Consider the following 18,808-nt stretch of genomic DNA (forward strand, 5'->3'; position numbering starts at 1 on the left):
TGTGTTACCTTTTTCTAATTCTACTAAAACATGATGACAGGAAGTGATCGCCATTGCAGTGTTTCATTCTTCCTCTCAAAAAAATGAGTTTTGGAGTTCCCATTGTGGCGCAGTGGTTAACGAATCCGACTAGGAACCATGAGGTTGCAGGTTCGATCCCTGGCCTTGCTCAGTGGGTTAAGGATCTGGCCTTGCCGTGAGCTGTGGTGTAGGTCACAGACTCTGCTCGGATCCCGAATTGCTGTGGCTGTGGCCTAGGCTGGTGGCTACAGCTCCGATTCAACCCCTAGCCTGGGAACTTCCATATGCCACAGGAGTGGCCCTAGAAAAGGCAAAAAGAGACCAAAAAAAATGAATTTTGAGGGGGTGCAAACATTCCGTCCATGACAAGCACCATGTCCCAGGTTGAGGAAAAGGATCTTCTTCCCTGGGAGCACTCTCTTGAATATTCATGAGGCAAGGTTCTAGCAAGTGCTAACGAATTTCTGTCTTTCCTGCAGCCTTGCTCGTTCGCTCTCACATGCAGCCAGCTGCACCCAGCTCTACCCTCTGTGGCTCCATCGGCATAATCAATATTCAGCCTGACAACCACGGCTGCCAAAGCAGTATCCTTGGTTGCGGTACAAATAAAGGGCACAAATGTTTACCTGGGGGTTGGGGGGGGTGGAGATGGGAACTGGGCAGATGGGAGACAGGTGGGAAGAAGACTTTTCATTAATAGCTTTTAATATTCTTTTATTTTTGTAACATGTGACATGTTTCCTGTTATAAATTTTATCTTTGCCTGTTATAACTTTTAAATGTGAAACATAATCTTCATATGTTAAAAATGAATAACTTTTTTTTTTTTTTTCAGGGCCGCACCTGCCTAGCACTTGTTAACACTTGCTAGAACCTTGCCTCATGAACATGCTCTCAGGGAAGAAGATCATTTTCCTCCCATGGAGGTTCCCAGGCTAGGGGTCAAATCGGAGCAGCAGCTGCCAGCCTATACCACAGCTCACAGCAGGGCAGGACCCTTAACCCACTAATCAGGGTCAGGAATGGAACCTGAGACCCCATGCATACTAGTCAGGTTCGGTACCACTGAGCCACAAAGGGAACTCCAAAAACGAATAACTTGACCACGGGAGTGGGAAGTTTGCCATGCTGGGGAAAGGCATCCTGGAAGCTCTGGCATCTGCAGTTGCAGGTTTTCTGGCTGCTTCTCACCTTCCACTCACTCTGAGACTCTGAGAGGCCTCAGCCAACTCCAGGAAGCAACTTCCCGGGCCCAGGTCTGTTGCTTTTCTTAGTCCCCGTCACTCCAGACCCCTCACCCTGGACTCTTGGTCCTTGTCTCTTTCCTGCAATGGTCTGTCTAGCTGCTTCCACTCCCCTCCACTGCAATCCGGGGTGTCCTGGCCTGTCTTCGTCTCCCACTGGGCCCTCTCGATCTGTATTGCTTCTAGACACAATTCCCTAGAGCAACACCAGGGTCCTCCCCCACTGTCACAGGCACCAAAGAAACCACAGGTGTGGGTGTTAATCTCACCCTGGTAGCGACTTCCCACGCACTCACCTGGACTATTGAAACCCACCCCCTTGCCCTGGCAACATTCCCATTTTATTTCACTTAAAATGAAAACTCCCTTGGGAGTTCCCATTGTGGCTCAGCCGCTTGAGAATCCAACTAGCAACCATGAGGATGAGAATTCCATCCCTGGCCTCGCTTAGTGGGTTAAGGATCCCGCATTGCCATGAGTTGTAGTGTAGGTCACAGACGAGGCTCAGATCTGCTGGCGTAGCTGTGGCTGTGGTGTAGGCCAGTAGCTGTAGCTCCAATTTGACCCCTAGCCTGGGAACTTCCATATGCCACAGGTGTGGCCCTATAAAGAAAAAAAAATAATAAAATAAAAATAAAATGAAGCTCTTGACTTATATATGAATCAACATAGTATAGCCAGCTTCTCTGAAATTACCTCTCCTAGTCCCCATGCCACAGACCTGATCAGCATGCAGATGAGTTTCCTTTGTCCATTTAAATTAGTCAGGAGTTCCCATCGTGGCTCGGTGGAAACGAATCCAACTAGCATCCATGAGGACACAGGTTCTATACCTGGCCTCGCTCAGTGGGTTAAGGATCTGGTGGCGTTGCTGTGCCTATGGTATAGGCCAGCGGCTACAGCTCTGATTCGACCCCTAGCCTGGGAACCTCCATATGCTGCAGATGCGGTCCTAAAAAAAAAAAGAATGGATTTTCAGCTTACTAAAATTTAAACTTTTCCACATTAAAAAAAAATCTGGGTTTCTATATTCTTTTCTAAAATTTGGAAGATAGGGCATTACTGAGCCCATGGCAAAAATCGGCTGAAGTTAGTACATAAAAGAGATCCTAGGAGTTCCCTGGTGGCCTAGCAGTTAGAGGATCTGGTATTGTCACTGCTGGGTCTTGAGTCACTGCAGTGGCATGGGTTTGATCCCTGGTCCCGGAACTTCCACATGCCACAGGCACAGCCAAAAAAAAAAGAGATCCTAAAAATAGAACCACTCTCACACCCTCATTTAATCTTCAACAAAAGTGCCAAAGCAATCATATAGGGAAAGGAAAATTTCATCCACGCAATGGTGGTGGAATAACTAGATATGAAAAGTACGAACTTTGACCCCTACCTCATACACAAACATTATTTTGAGATGAATCATAGGCCTAAATGTAAAAACTAAAACAGCAAAGCTTTTAGAGGAAAACATGGATGAATAGTACAACGTGAAGGCAAGCAAAATATTTTTTTACAAATCAAAGAATGCAATAACTTTTAGAATGGTTTTTTGGTAAATTAGACTTTGCCAAAAATTAAAATATATGTTCCTCGAAAGGACACCAGGAGTTCCCAATGTGGTTCAACAAGATTGGCTGTGTCTCTGAAGATCCAGGACCAAGGTTCGATCTCTGGCCCAGCGCAGTGGGTTCAAGGATCTGGTGTTGCTGCAGCATAGGTTGCAAGTGTGACCGGGATCTGATTCCTAGGAACTCTGTATCCTGCAGGGCAGCCAAAAAGAAAAAAAAAAAAAAGACACCATTATAGGATCCCTGGCCTCACCCAGCAGGTGAAGTATCTGGCAATGCCGTGAGCTGTGGTGTTAGTCGCAGATGTGGCTTGGATCCTGCATTGCTGTGGGTGTGGCATAGGCCGGCAGCTGCAGCTCAGGTTCGACCCCTAGCCTGGGAACCTCCAGAACCACAGGTGCTGCCCTAAAAAAAAAAAAAAAAAAAAAAAAAAAAAACTTAATGCTGAGTGAAAGAAGTCGTCTTATACAAAGAGTACATTCCATATGATTCTGTTTTTATAAAGTTCTAGAACAGGCAAAACTAATCTACAGTGGAAAATAATCAGAACAGTTGTTACCTCAGGGGGAGTGGAAGCAGAGACAAACTTAGGAGGAACTTGAGGGGGTTTTTAGGAATCCTGGTGACGTTTTCTAGATTGGGGCTATTTCTCTATGGAATTGAGATAACAGGAGCACGTATTTGTCAAAACTTAGGGAATATACACTGAAGATCTGTGCATTTCATTGTATATAAATTTTACATCAGAAGAAAAACTATAAACAAATATCTCTAGTTAATGCTGTACATACTGATGTATTTAGGGAGATGTGTCCTGCTGTCTACAATATACTTTGAAATACATTTAAAAATAAAATAGAAGTACCGTTGTGGCTCAGTGGTAATGAACCTGACCAGTATCCATGAAGATGCAGTTTTGATCCCTGGCCTCACTCAGTGGGCTAAGTATCTGGCATTGCCATAAGCTGTGGTGTAGATCACAGATGCAGCTCAGATCCTGCATTGCTGTGGCTGTAGTGTAGGCCGGCAACTACAGCTCCAATTCGATCCCTAGCTTGGGAACTTCTATATGCCACAGGTGCAGCCCTAAAAAAACAAAAAATAAAAATAAAAAATAAAAAGGATTGATGAGTATAAGGATGGCCAAAAGGATGGATATGAGATAAAGCAAGTAAAATATTCATTGCAGAATCTAGGTATTAGGTAGACAGGCATACGCTGTAAAATTCTTTCAACTTTGCTCTGTGCTTGAAATTTTTCACAGTTAAATGCTGGGGAGGCAGATCAGCCGACGCTCAGTCTTAGCTAACTCCCTTAAGCAGGGTGTACACCCTCTATTTTGCCATACTCCTCACCCCTCCTTATTGCCTCATGCCCACACTGCTTCACCTACATACATTACCTGCGCCCCTCGGTACAGGGATGTCTTATTCTAGACAGGTATGGCATATCCTAGTGGTTACTACGTAAGTCTCAGAAAAAGCAAAGTAGTATTGTACCAATCCCGCCACTTACCAGTTTTGTGACCTTGGGCACATTAATTCACCTCTGAGCCTCAGTTTTTTCCTTCCATGGGATAAGTGAAGCGGTGAATGTCAAGTTTCTAGGACACTGCAGGCACCAGGTAAATGTTGACTATTATTACACCGTTTAATGTATTGACTTTGTAAATGTAAACAGATAGAATAATGATGGTTTCTTACAGCAAGAAACTCTGCAGAGTTTAGACTCACAGGGTAAAGAGTGGGAACACTAGTTTCTTAGAAATTGGCCTACTTTGCTTTCACTAAATTTCTTCTCGCAGAGGAAAATCTGTCTTTATTCAACAAATGTTTAACAAGCAACTACAACTACTACAAATATGACCTGTACCTGTGGGCTAATCATAGACTCTGCCATAGAGATTTCAGTGAGGGAACTGCAAAGGGGACAAGAAAAGCTTCAGAGAAGAGGAACATTTGAGTTGGGTCTTGCAGGATGGATAGGAGTTTTCCAGGTAAAACTGTGGAAGGTGGGAGTCTGGACAGAGTGAACAACATATGCCAGGGCACTGGACCATTTCAAAGCAATGGGATCCTCCAATGTGACAAATACTTTGTATTACTAGAGCCCATGGAAGGCACAAAATGAGACAGGGGGGCGGAGGGTAGTGACCAACTCACATCCAGTTTGTCATGTTACAGAGTTTGAGTTTTGTGCTGCAGATAAAAAGCCTCTGGTACATGTTAAGAAGATACTTGTACAGCAGAGCAGGGCTAGGTTGACAAGAGAGAGACCTGAGGCGGGGAGACCCACCAGGTACCAGTGCGGCATATTGCTTGGGAGAATTGCCTGGGACACTTGCCAAGCATACAGATTCCAGGGCCCCACCCCAGGCTTATTGACTCAGAATATAAGGGGAGGGCCTGGGAATCTGGATGATTAACAAGCACCCAGGTTTTCCAATGAGCTTGGAAAACACCACATCCAGGAGCTGGCAGCCACCATCCTCTGAAAGGGAACGAAGCTCTGAACTGATGCATTCAAGGAAGGAAAAGGGGGGCATATCACAGATGATTTCAAGGAAAGAATCCACATAACGTGGCAAGGGTTTGCATGTGGGGGTGATGACTTCCTGGCACGGCTGTGTAGATGGCTCTGCCATTTACCAAGACAGGGAAGGCAGGAAACAAGTCAAGGTTAGGGAGAGGAGATAACGAGCTCTGCTTGACCAGGATGAATCAGGATCTTGGGAACCAGCCCTGTCTTGGTGGTGGTTAAAGCCACGGCTGGTTGAGGTCACCCAGGGAGCGACTCCGTCCGGCGTGAGAAGGGAAGAGGGCGTAGCTCCCAAGCACACTTGCCTTCTCTTGTGCTTCTCACACAGATCCGTAATTTGAGTGTCTCGCATCCTCCAACCACGTTAAACTGTAGTCGGGACAACAAATTCCGTGCGTGAAGTTTGTAAATAGACAAGCCGAAAGCTAAACATTCCCTAGGTCTCCGAATCCCAGATGCGTGACAGTCAGGCTGCCTCCTGCCTTTTGACTTAAGCCAGGGACAGAACTGATGGGTGACACTGACCAGCCAAAAAGGAAACTCCATCTCTCATGTATTTACTCCTTTGTCCTCTTGATGCTATTTGGGAATAAACACTTCCCCTTTAAAGTGGTCCTCCTAAAAATAAAGAGATGAATACATTAGAATACAAAATACGTTAGTTTTCAGAAAAGCTACGTTAAAGTCACATGAAGTTGAATAACTTAACCTCAGAGCTTCTTTTTCCTCTTCTGTAAAATAAGGACTATAATTGCTGCCAAGAACAAATGAGAGGAGTTCCCATCGTGGCTCAGTGGTAACCACCCCGACTAGTATCCACGAGGCCACAGGTTCAATCCCTGGCCTCGCTCAGTGGATTAAGGATTCCACGTTGCTCTGGCGTAGGCTGGCAGTTCCTGCTCCAATTCGACCCCTAGCCTGTTAACTTCCATGTTTTGCATGTGTGGCCCTAAAAAGACAAAAAAAAAAAAAAAAGAAAGAAAAGAAAAGAAAAGAAAAAAGAACAAGAAAACACACTTTAACATACATCGAAATCTCTGCTTGGGGCACAGGTTACTTTATATCCTGTAATAACCTATAATGGAAAAGAATCTGAGAAAGAATGCGTGTGTGTGTGTGTGTGTGTGTGTGTGTGTAAAAGAGAGACTGAATTACTTTTCTGTACACTTGAAACTAACACAAAATTGTAAATTCCTTCTGTGAAAATACAAAAACTCAGGCAAGTTCCCGAGTAGTGCAGCAGGTTAAGGATCCAGTGTTGCTGCAGCTGTGGTGCAGGTTGCAACTGTGAGGCAAGTTCAGTCCCTGGCCCAGGAACTTCCACAGGCTGTAGGTGCAGCCAAAAAACAAAGCAAAACAAACAAACAAAGAAAAAAACCTCTTCTTGGGGCTGTAATGAATAGAAACCCATTCTCACTAGCTCAAGTCGAAGGAGGATTTATGGAAATAAAATAACAGGCAATCTCACCAACTCGCAAGAACAGGAAATTAAGTACAATTTGTTACTTCAGGATCGGAGCTGAGAGCTTAACATGACTGTCACTGCAGCATCTCCCTGAGGCCAGATGGTGTCCCATCTCTGCTTTCTCTGCACATCCACGCGTTCCCACATGGCAGACACTGCTGTTGTCTACCCACTACCCATTCCACTTTTCCTTCCTCACTAAGAGGACCACAGTTTGATGAGGACGGTCTAAGCCAATGACAACAATCTATGGTCCACTTTCCCAGCCTGCTTTATACCTACAGTGACCATATATGTGGATCTGGCAAATGAGGCTTAAGGAGAAGACTGCTGGGAACTCTGGAAAAGCTCCTCCTTTTCCTGACAAACGGCAAAGACACCACTTGGTGGCTCCTCTTCCTTTGCCTTTGTTTAGTTGTGATAGCCAGAGCATCAGCAGCCATCATGAGACCATGAGGAAAAGGCTAAAAAAATGACAAGAGGTCTTTCATATGTGGACATCACTGAGCTCCTGGACTCTTAGTGGAAAATAATAAAACCCAAAAAACAATACACACACACAGCCCCTACCCCCATGTTTTAAGCCACCACTATGATTTAGGTTTTTGTTACTTACATCTGAGGGCTCTCTTATAATACCATCATCTAATTTAGGATTTTCCAAATTTCTTTTTTTTTTTTTTTGTCTTTTGTCTTTTTGTCTTTTGTTGTTGTTGTTGTTGTTGCTATTTCTTGGGCCGCTCCCGCGGCATATGGAGGTTCCCAGGCTAGGGGTTGAATCGGAGCTGTAGCCACCGGCCTACGACAGAGCCACAGCAACGCGAGATCCGAGCCGCGTCTGCAACCTACACCACAGCTCACGGCAACGCCGGACCGTTAACCCACTGAGCAAGGGCAGGGACCGAACCCGCAACCTCATGGTTCCTAGTCGGATTCGTTAACCACTGCGCCACAACGGGAACTCCAGGATTTTCCAAATTTCAATCGTCCTCAAACTATCAGTAGTATTCTTGCCATGTCTACTCAAATACAATGCTCATTAATTGATTTTCTTTTATTTTTGTCAACACCTGAGGCATAGGGAAGTGCCTGGGCCAGGGATAAACCTGTGCCACAACAGTGACCCAAGCCATAGCCGTGACAATGCTTAACCCACTAAGCCACTAGAGAAATCCTTGATTCACTTTTGTTTCCTTAAATACCTACTTTAGCCTTGTGGTTCTCATATGTGAGTCTTATTTTTTTTTCTAATATCCATTAAAATAAATAAATAAGTGATGAAAATTAAAGCAGGTTTCCAGGGAGTTCCCGTCGTGGCTCAGTGAGTAGGAACCATGACTAAGAACCATGAGGTTCCTGGTTCCATCCCTGGCCTTGCTCAGTGGGTTAAGGATCCGCGTTGCCGTGAGCTGTGGTGTAGGTTGCAGACGTGGCTCGGATGCCAAGTTGCTGTGGCTGTGGTATAGGCTGGTGGCCACAGCTCCGATTAGACCCCTAGCCTGGGAACCTCCATATGCCACGGGTGCGGCCCTAGAAAAGACTAAATAAATAAATAAAACAGGTTTCCAGATTGCTGAATACATTCACCTGCTGTGAGGGTGGGGCACCCCAACTCCACAGGGATGATCCTGCTCTCAGGACCCTTCTAGACCTTACCTGTTCATCTCTCTGTTCATTTGTACCCTTTACAATGTAAGTTAAAAACTAAAATAATTTTTAGGAGTTCCTGTTGTGGCTCAGTGGGTTAAGGACCCAACTTATAGTACCCATGAGGATGCAGATTCAATCCCTGGCTTCACTCAGTGGGTTAAGGATCAGTGTTGCCACAAGCTGTGGCATAGCCTGAAGATGTGGCTTGGATCCCAAGTTGCTGTGGCCGTGGGGTAGGCCGGCAGCTGCCAACTCAGATTCAACCCCTAGCCCAGGAACTTCCATATGCCACAGGTGGGGCTATAAAAGGGAGAAAAAAAAGAAAAAATTTTATACTAATTTTTAATTTTTAAATTAATTTAACTCAAACAGACTCACCATATATCACCCCAAATCATCTCATTTTTGCCAGTGGAGCACTTTGCAAAAGCAAAAGTGCTCTCTGTCTATGATAGTCCTGTTCTAGTTTTCCAGAAGGGAATGTTATATAGATCGGGGTCTTCCCCAGAGCCACATGGTACCTACAGCCATATGTACCTCAAGTAACTCAGGGGAGATGGAAATACTGTGCAGGTCTACCACACCCTTACAGAGGAGGAGAAGGATGATGGTGATGATGATGGAGGAAGAGGAAGAGCAGGAAAAGGACGAGGAGAATGGATCTCATTTCAAAGCTGAGATTTCTGTATACATGGGGATAAAACAATTAGGGAACATTGGTCGGCCCTGTATGTCTGTGCAAAGCAAGCTACAGGCCCAGAGAAGAAATAGGAATACCAGGCCAGCTGGTACAGCTGGTACAGCAGACGCAGGAAGACCTTCACATGCTCCTAAGCACTTTACTAAGCCCATCTCCCAACATTATCAATCTAGTGTCCATTCAATTATAAAGTAACATTTCAAGTCAGTAGAGGAGAGATGGGTTATTGAACATGTGGTGTAGAGATAATTGGAAAATAATTGGGAAAAATTTAGTTATATCCCTAACTCACTCTACACACAAATTCAGATGAACTAAAGAATCCTTTTTGTTTGTTTGTTTTAAATGGCCACACCCACAGCATATGAAAGATTCCTAGGCCAGGGATTGAACTCAAGCAGCAGCTGCAACCTATGCCACAGCTGCAGCAAGACTGAATCCTTTAACCCACCTCACCTCTGCAGCGACTCAAGCTGCTGCAATCAGATTATTAATCCATTGCACCACAGCAGGAACTCCTAAAGATTTACATATTTTAAAAATATCAGCGTTCCCATTGTGGTTGCAGGTTAAAGACCCGATATTGTCTCTGTGAGGATGTGGGTTCAATCCCTGGCCTCACCCAGTGGGTCAAGAATCTAGCACTGCTGCAGATGCGACTCGGATCTGGTATTGCTGTGCCGGGATTGTAGAACAGAGCTGCAGCTCCGATTTGACCCGTAGCCTGGGAACTTCCATATGCCACAGGTACAGCCATAAAAAGGAAAAACAAAAAAACAAAAAAAACAAACCACAGCTTGTGGTACATTCATACAAAAAAATTTCATTCTGTTAGAAAAGAAAGAGGTCAATCAATAGGTACTGACAAGGAAATATTTAACCACTGTTAACTGAAAAAAACAAGTTATAAAAAACATATACACAATGATACATTTTATGTTGAATATGTGTGTGCACCTTCATATGAACATGTGAGAGTCTGAGAGGACAGGCCTTAATCAAATAACAGTGATAACTTCTAAGAAAGTGACTAGGATGTAATCACACACGGCCCTTCTAATTAGAAATAAGCAGAAATGGATAAAATTTTAACTAAAAAGCTGTAAACTATGGAGTAATAGATAAAATAAGAATTTTTCAATAATTTTGAGATGACCATTTTCTTAGTACTATACCAATGACAGAAATCATTTTGGAAAAAAAAATATTGAGAAAATTGACATGAAAGTGTAAGCTCTCTATATAGCAAAGCTGATCAACAGCACAGCTAAAAGACAAGTAACAAAATGGAGAAGAAATATTTGCAACATGCTGGAGAAAGAGCAATATTATTTAAACCATGGATTATTTAGAAATAAATAAAAACTACAAGCCAAATGGAAAAGGAGAAAAGGCACGAAGCAGCACCCCATAAAAGAGGACTTTGCAAATGCCCCAAATTCATATTCAAGATGTCCAACCTCACTAATAATTATGGACAAGCAAATTAAAATGAGATTCCTTTTTTCACATAGAAAAACAGGATTAAAAAGATTTCTAATGGCCGGTTGTCGGCAAGAGCGTGTGGAATCAGGCACCCTGACATCCTGTTGATGGAAGTTTAAATTGGCAAAGCCCTTTGGAGGGCAATTTGCAGATGGGTATCAAATTTGAAATGTGCATAATGTGCTGCCCTCATCTAAATTTATTTTAAGAAAATAATGGTGCAGGTGCACGAAGCTGTATGGAAAAATTAGCAAAGACCTAAATGCTCATCAAAGGGTTTTTGTTAAATAAATGTGTGAGACTCAGGGGTGTTATGGATACCAAGCAGGTGTTATGAAAGATAAGGACAGTCTTTACATATTGACACAAAGGATACAATGTTAAAGTGAGAAAAACAGCTCACACAATTCCCTGTATGCAATGATCCTCTTTTGTTTAATGTGTAACCCACTGGCTGAGAGGTAGCTGCTCACCATTTATAGCAGTTATCTCCGTGAGGCAGAATTTCAAGGGAAATTTTCCACATTATTTACATCTTTTATAAGGAACAGGTCAGAGTTCCCCTTTTGGCTCAGAGGGTTAAGGATTAGATATTGTTTCTGTGAGGATGCGGGTTCAATCCCTGGCCGTGCTCAGTGGGTTAAGGATCCCGAATAGCTGCAAGCTACAGTGTAGGTTGTAGATGTGGCTCTGATCTGGTGTTGCCACGGCTGTGGCGGAGTCCTGAGCTATAGCTCCGATTAGACCCCTAGCCTGGGAACTTCCGCACACCACAGGCTTAGCCGTAAAAAAGCAAAGAAAAAAAAGGAGCACATGTTATGATAACTAAAGTCAGTATTTTTTTTTCTTTTCTTTTCTTTTTATTTAATTTTATTTATTTATTTATTTATTTGCTTTTTAGGGCCACACCCACAGTATTTGGAAGTTCCCAGGCTAGGGGTTGAATCAAAGCTAAAGCTGCCACCCTACACCACAGTCAAGGCAACACCAGATCCAAGCCGTGCCTGCGACCCTACACCACAGCTCATGGCAATGCCGGATCCTTAACCCACTGAGCCAGGCCAGGGATTGAACTCACATCTTCATGGATACTAGTCGGGTTCGTTTCTGCTGAGCCCACAATGGGAATTCCAATAAGTATTTCATTTTGAAAAATAAAGTCTATTTATGCTGTCCTTTAAAGGATTTTATTCACAAATATTATTTGTTACGTAGAAAGTGATGTCTCAGGGAAGAGGGTGGAAGCAAAAGAGACTTGGACCACCTAAACCCTGGAAACTTCCCTCTACTTCCTGGCACCAAACCAGTATCATCACTGTGCCCACCCCACACCTGCCTTCTTGCTCCTGCCACAGAGGAGCTGGGCCCCTTGGCCATCTCCCTACCATTTTCTCAGTAGCCTCACACCATTTTTTTTTTTTTTTTGGCTTTTTAAGGCTGCACCCGAGGCATATGGAGTTCCCCAAGCTAGGGGTCCAATCGGAGCTGTAGCCACCAGCCTACACCACGGCTCATGGCAACGCCGGAGCGAAGCCAGGGATCAAACCCACAACCTCATCGTTCTTAGTCGGATTCATTTCTGCTGCACCACGACAAGAACTCCAGAAGCTTCACACTGTTGATGACCATTTTTGCTTTATCTTCAAGTTCTCCTTCTCGCTTGCAGCCTACTTACTTGCAAAGAAAAGTGCTCAAGTCCTTTCCATACTAATGGAAGGAAGGAAGGAGGGAGAGAGGGAAGGAAGGAAGGAAGGAAGGAAGGAAGGAAGGAAGAAAGGAAGCAGGAAAGAAGGGATGGCGGAGATTTGGGAGGAGAGAGGAGGAGAGGAAGGGGGAAGAACGAGACCTCTTGAGTGCATTCTCCACCCTTAACATTCTTAAAGAAATCTGTGAGTGTGTCTATAATAAAGGAGAAAGCCTTACAAAAGCAAGACCATGAGACTGGGAGAGAAGGTGTGGTCTTCCCCTCTGCCCTAGAGAGCTGGACCAGCCCCAGCACCTGCCTTGAGTGCTGCCCTCTCTCAACATCCGAAACTGATCTCTATGCTGGATGACTTATCCCTCTCCAGTTATCACTCAATCTCTCCTACCCTATAGCCAGACTTCTAGAAAGAACTGTAGGCCTGCCCTCCCCTTCCTTACCTCCTGTCAACTCCTCAGCCCCACCACTCCACCAAAACCAGCTCTTCCCAGGGACACCTCTCACTTCTGTCTCAGCTTCTCAGGAGCCTTTGGCACCACACTCTTGTGCCCATCCTTTCTTGGTTTTCTTTGGCAATGTTTCCTCTCCAGCCTGACCTCTCGATGTCGGGGCTCCCAGCAACCCGAGATCCTTGCCCTCCTCCCTTTACCCTCTTTCCTAGTAATCTCATCCATGGCAGTGTGTTACTCACAGTACAAACAACAGTGACCTCCAGGAGATATTGGTTCATCACTATCTCCACTTGGATGTCTCACAAACCCATTCGTCCAGCCATTCATTCATTCTGTTGAACACCTACTATGTGTCAGGAACTATACCAGGTACTGGATAAAGAGAGAAGAACAAAATAGGTATCCTTCATGCCCTTGAGCCATTTAACTTCACAGGACAACAACTGAGCTCAAGACCTGCCCTCAACCAACATGCTCCTCCATGCTCTCTTCTCAAGAAATGGCACAATTTCTGCTCACCTGCTTAAAGGCAGAAATCTGAATGTTAGGGCTGGCACTTTGCTTTCCCTTATCCTACCTGGGTGACGCACTCTAAAGTGATAACCCCCCCTCCACTGAATTATGCCCTTGTACCATCCCTTCTCCTTGAGGCAGAACCTTGCTTCCAATCAGTAGAATACAGCCAAGGTGAGGGATGTCAGCCTCTTGTTTCAGTTGTGTTATGTTGCAAGGATGACAGGATGTCACTCCTATGATTACATTATAAGACTCCATCCTGCAGGCTGAAGGGAGAGAGACAGCCTCATTGGCTTTAAAGACTTAAGCTGTCACATTTGTCAAGGAACTGGGTGGGAGGAGGGCTCTGACAACCAGAAAGAAGATGGGGAACTCAGTGCTACATTTGCAAAGAGGGGAATTCTGCCAACAATCTCCGGTAGCTTGGATGTGGGTCTTTCCTCAGTTGAATCTCTGCTGAGCCCACACCCCCAGTCAACACCTGGATTGAAGTCTGGTGAGACCCTGAGCAGAGGACTCAGCCAAGTTATGCCTGGATCTCTGACCCATAGAAATTGTGTTATCACCCATAACATGAGAATGATAGCTAGCCCACCAGAATTGCTGTAAATATTAAATAATATATAGCAGGAGTTCCTGTTGTGGTGCAGTGGAAACAAACCCAACTAGTATCCATGAGAATTCGGGTTTGACCTCTGGTCTTGCTCAGTGGATCAAGGGTCTGGCATTGCCGTGACCTGTGGCTTACGTCAGCAGCTGTAACTCCAATTTTATCCCTAGCCTGGAAATTTCCATTTGCCATGGGTGCAGCCCTACAAAGCAGATAATGAGAGAGAGAGAGAGCAATCACAGAGTGAACATTAGGTGCTCCACACTTTTTTGGTTTCTTACCCAAAACACTAGAAAACCAACCAATGTTCTGAGCTATCTATCATGACAGATCACAAATTATTTTGCAGCATCCTTACTGAATATAAGAATTTTTAAATACCTCTCTCTTCTCATTCAAAAAATCCAGTGGCTAAGGGAAGGACGGCTTAATAGATGAAACCAGGTAACGGATTAACCATTTGGAAACTAATAAATAAAATAAATGTGCGCTTTATGACGTATAACACATCAAAATAATTTTTATGGGAACCATCCATGAAGAAAATATCTACCCATGAAAAAAACCTTGTACAAATTAATGAAATAGAAGAAATTCTAACTGATAGATCTAATTATATAGCAAAAGGATTAAAAATAATTAAAATTAAATAAAGAAAAATAATTAAGCATTAAAAAAAGAAACTGTGAGCTAATAAATGGATGTTATTTGACGTTGCTAAGTTAGGTTGTCATTTTAGGTTGGTAACTCGTTACTCAGCATGGAAAACTTACGTAGCACCCATTCTATCCATCACCGGAACTTTTTGATTCCTTCCCTGAAATCACTGCCCCAAACATGCAATTCTTTCCATCTCTTCTACTCCACCCAGAGCAAGCTGTCATCATCTCCTACCCAGACAAACAGAATATTCTCCTGATCTCCCCTGTCATATTCACCCCTCCTATCAGAACTGAGCCAAGACATGAGAACATCCCCGACAAGTGAATAATTTGGCATTCCTTCAATGCAACATTTATTCAGCAGAGAGGAGACATCGTCTATTAATAAAAGTAATATGTCTCTCGTTTTATGCAAAAATAAGAGGCTTAATACATGTGATTTTCTAAAGCAGATAACTTCTTGGGAGGCACATGAAACCACTTAAAAGTTAAATACACCACTAATTTCCCATAAATAGCACGATCAATGGCATTATTCATATTTAGACTTTCAGCTGACTATACCTAATGACAGTTCTTGGCTGACTCATCTCAGGTTTGGGAGTAAAGTTTTCATGTGTCTATCATAAGTTTTTCATCCTGATGAAGAATTTATTTTTCTTTGTGTTCCTTGTGTTTTAGTGTCAAGTCTAAGAATCCATTGCCAAATCTGAGGTCATAAATATTCCACCCCTATGTTTTCTTCTAATAGTTTTACAGCTTTGGTATTTGTACTTAGATTGTTGATCCAGTTTGAATTTATTTCTGTATGTGGAGTGAGGAAGGGTTACAACTTCATTCTTTTGCATGGTTATCCTGTTGTCTCAGCACAATTTGTTAGAGACTCTTCTTGGGGAGTTCCAGTTGTGGGGCAGCAGAAACGAATCCAACTAAGAACCATAAGGTTGCAGGTTCAATCCCTGGTCTCACTCAGTGGATTAAGGATCCAGTGTTACGGTGAGTTGTGGTGTGGGTAGCAGATGCAACTTGGATCCCGTGTTGCTGTGGCTGTGGCATAGGCTGGTGGCTACAGCTCCAATTCGACCCCTAGCCTGGGATCCTCCATATGCCATGGGTGCGGCCGTAAAAAGCAAAAAAAAAAGAGAGAGAGAGAGAGAGAGAGAGAGAGACTCTTCTTTTCCCTTCTGAACCGTTTTGGCACACTTGTCAAAAGTCGATTGGCCATAGATATGTTTATTGCTAAACTCTCAATTCTATTCCATTGGTCTATATATGTCTGTCTTTATGTCAGTACCATACTGTTTTAGGGGTTTTTGTGGCCATGCCTACAGGATGGAGAAATTCCCAGGCCAGCCATCACACCTGTGCCGTAGCAGCGACCAGAGTCGCTGCAGTGGTGCCAGATCCTTAACCCACTTCACCACAAGAAAACTCCAGTACCACACTGTTTGCTTGAGCTAGTTTTGAAACCAGAAAGTGCAAGTCCTCCAATTTTGTTTTGTTTTTAAATGTTGTTTTGGGAGTTCCTGGCTTAACAATATTCTTTTAATTTATGAATATAGGCAGTCTTTCAATTGATTTGGGTCTTCTTTAATTTCTTTTTTAGCAATGTTTCATAGTTTTTAGTGCACAAATATTTCACACCCTTAGTTATTCTTATTCCTAGGTAGTTTATTCTTTCAGACGTTATTGGAAATAAAGTTGTTTCCTTAATTTCCTTTTCAGATTGCTTATTGCTGGTATACAGAAATGCAACTGATTTTTGTGTGTTGACACTGTATCCTAAAATTTTGATCAATTCATTTATTAGCTTTTGCAGGTGTGTGTGTGTGTGTGTGTGTGTGATCTATGAGATTTTCTTTGTCCATTTTTTTCTTCTATCTTTTTTTTTAGGGAGACACCAAGTCACATGGAAGTTCCCAGGCTACGGATCAAATCAGAGCTACAACTGCCGGCCTACCCCACAGCCATAGCAATGCAGGATCCAAGCCACATCTGCAACCCACAGCACAGCTCATGGCAATGCTGGATCCTTAACCCACTGATCAAGGCCAGGGATCGAACCTGCAACCTCACTGATACTAGTCGGGTTCATTACCACTGAGCTGTGTCAGGAACTCCCAGAGATTTTCATTTTTTTTCTTTTTTTTTCTTTTTTTAGGGCATATGAAGTTTCCTGGGCTAGGCAGTCTAATTGGAGCTACAGCTGCTGGCCTATGCCACAGCCATAGCAATAAGGGATCCGAGCCATGTCTATGACCTACACCACAGTTGATGGCAACTCCAGATCCTTAACCCACTGAGTAAAGCCAGGGATGGAACACACAACCTCATGGTTCCTAGTTGTATTTGTTTCCACTGCACCATGACGGGAACGCCCCAGAGATTTTCTTTATATAGAATCTTGCCAGAGTTCCCATCATGGATCAGTGGTTAACGAATCTGACTAGCATCCATGAGGATGCAGGTTCGATCCCTGGCTTCACTTAGTGGGTTAAGGATCTGGTGTTGCCGTGAGCTGTGGTGTAGGTTGCAGACAAGTCTTGGATCCTGTGTTGTTGTGGCTGTGGTGTAGGCCAGCAGCTACAGCTCCAATATGACCCCCAGCCTGAGAACCTCCATAGGTCACATGTGTGGTCCTAAAAAACAAAAACAAAAAAACAAACAAAGAATCATGCTGTTCACAAATAGAGATAGTTTAATTTTTGTGTTCCAGTTTGGAGATCTTTATTTTTGTTGCCTAATCACTCTGCTAGGACTTCCAGTACAACGTCAAATAGCAATCGTGAAAGCAGACATCTTTGTCTTGTCCCTGATCTTAGGGGAAAACCTTTCAGTCTTTCATAATTGTTGGGTTAGTTGTGGGTTAGTTCATGATGTTCGTTGTGGGTTTTTTTTTATAAATGCCCACTATCATGCTAAAGAAATTCCCTTCTGTTCCTAGTTTTCTGTGTATTTTTATCATTAAAAGGTGCTGTATTTTGTCAAATGCCTTTCCTGCATCTATTGAGATATTCTATATTCTTTTCCTTCATTCTCTTAATGCAATGTATCACATTGATTTTCTTTCACACACATGGCAAGTGAAAGCATAAACTGGTACAACTACTTGGAGAGAAATTGGACAACATCTGGCAAAGTTGAGGCTGTCCATAATAGACATCTCAACAGTTAAACTCCTAGGAATACACTCGAAAGAAATCTTCACACCTGTATACAGGAAATATGTAAAAGAATGTTCCAAACAGCACTGTTTGTCGTAGAAAAAATACTGGAAAGAACTCTAGGGTTCTTCAAAAGGAGAATGGATAAATACCTTGGTAACCATAACCTATAATTATACATTAGAATGCTACATTATGATTTAATTAGCTACATGTAGCAGCATGGGTAAATCTCAAAAACACATTGCTGACTAAAAAAGAAACAATTTTCAAAAGAAGACATATACTATCAACAAAAAAATTCCTTTTGTGTGTTTTAGGACCACACCCACAGCATATGGAAGTTTCTGGGCTAGGGATCAAATCTGAGCTGTGGCTGATGGCCTATGCCACAGCACAGCAAGACCAGATCTGAGGCGCATCTTCAACCTACACCACAGCTGATGGCAATGCCGGATCCTTAATCCACTGAGCAAGGCCAGGGATCGAACCCGAATCCTCATAGATACTATTTGGGTTTGTAACTGCTGAGCCATGACAGGAATTCCCACAAAATCTTAAAATCACGCAAAATATGCGACATCTCATTTATGAATACGTGCATATGTAGTGAAAGTGTCCAAATATGCATGGGGTGGATAAACACCAAAGTGATGGTTGCCTTTAGGGGAAGTGGGAGGAAGAAGAAAAAGAATAGAATTGGGTGGGAAACTTAGAAGTTTTCAATGCATTTCTTTTTTTTTTTTTTTTTTTTTAGGGGTGCACCTGCAGCATATGGAAGTTCCCAGGCTAGGGGCTGAATCAAAGCTACAGCTTCCAGCCTACACCACAGCCACAGCAACATGGGATCAGAGCCATGTCTGCCACCTACACCACAGCTCACAGCAACACCAGATCCTTAACCCACTGAGTGAGGCCAGGGATCAAACCTACATCCTCATGGATATTAGTCATATTCATTACCACTGAGCCATGACGGGAACTCCCTGCATTTCTCCTTTTTAAAGTTCAAAGCAACTGTAATTATAAAACGT

This window comes from Sus scrofa, chromosome 15 (genome assembly GCF_054392235.1).
Source record: "Sus scrofa isolate SSC_HxYL_T2T_F1_AM1 chromosome 15, Sscrofa_HxYL_maternal_Yorkshire_Landrace_v2.0, whole genome shotgun sequence".
NCBI lineage: Eukaryota > Metazoa > Chordata > Mammalia > Artiodactyla > Suidae > Sus > Sus scrofa.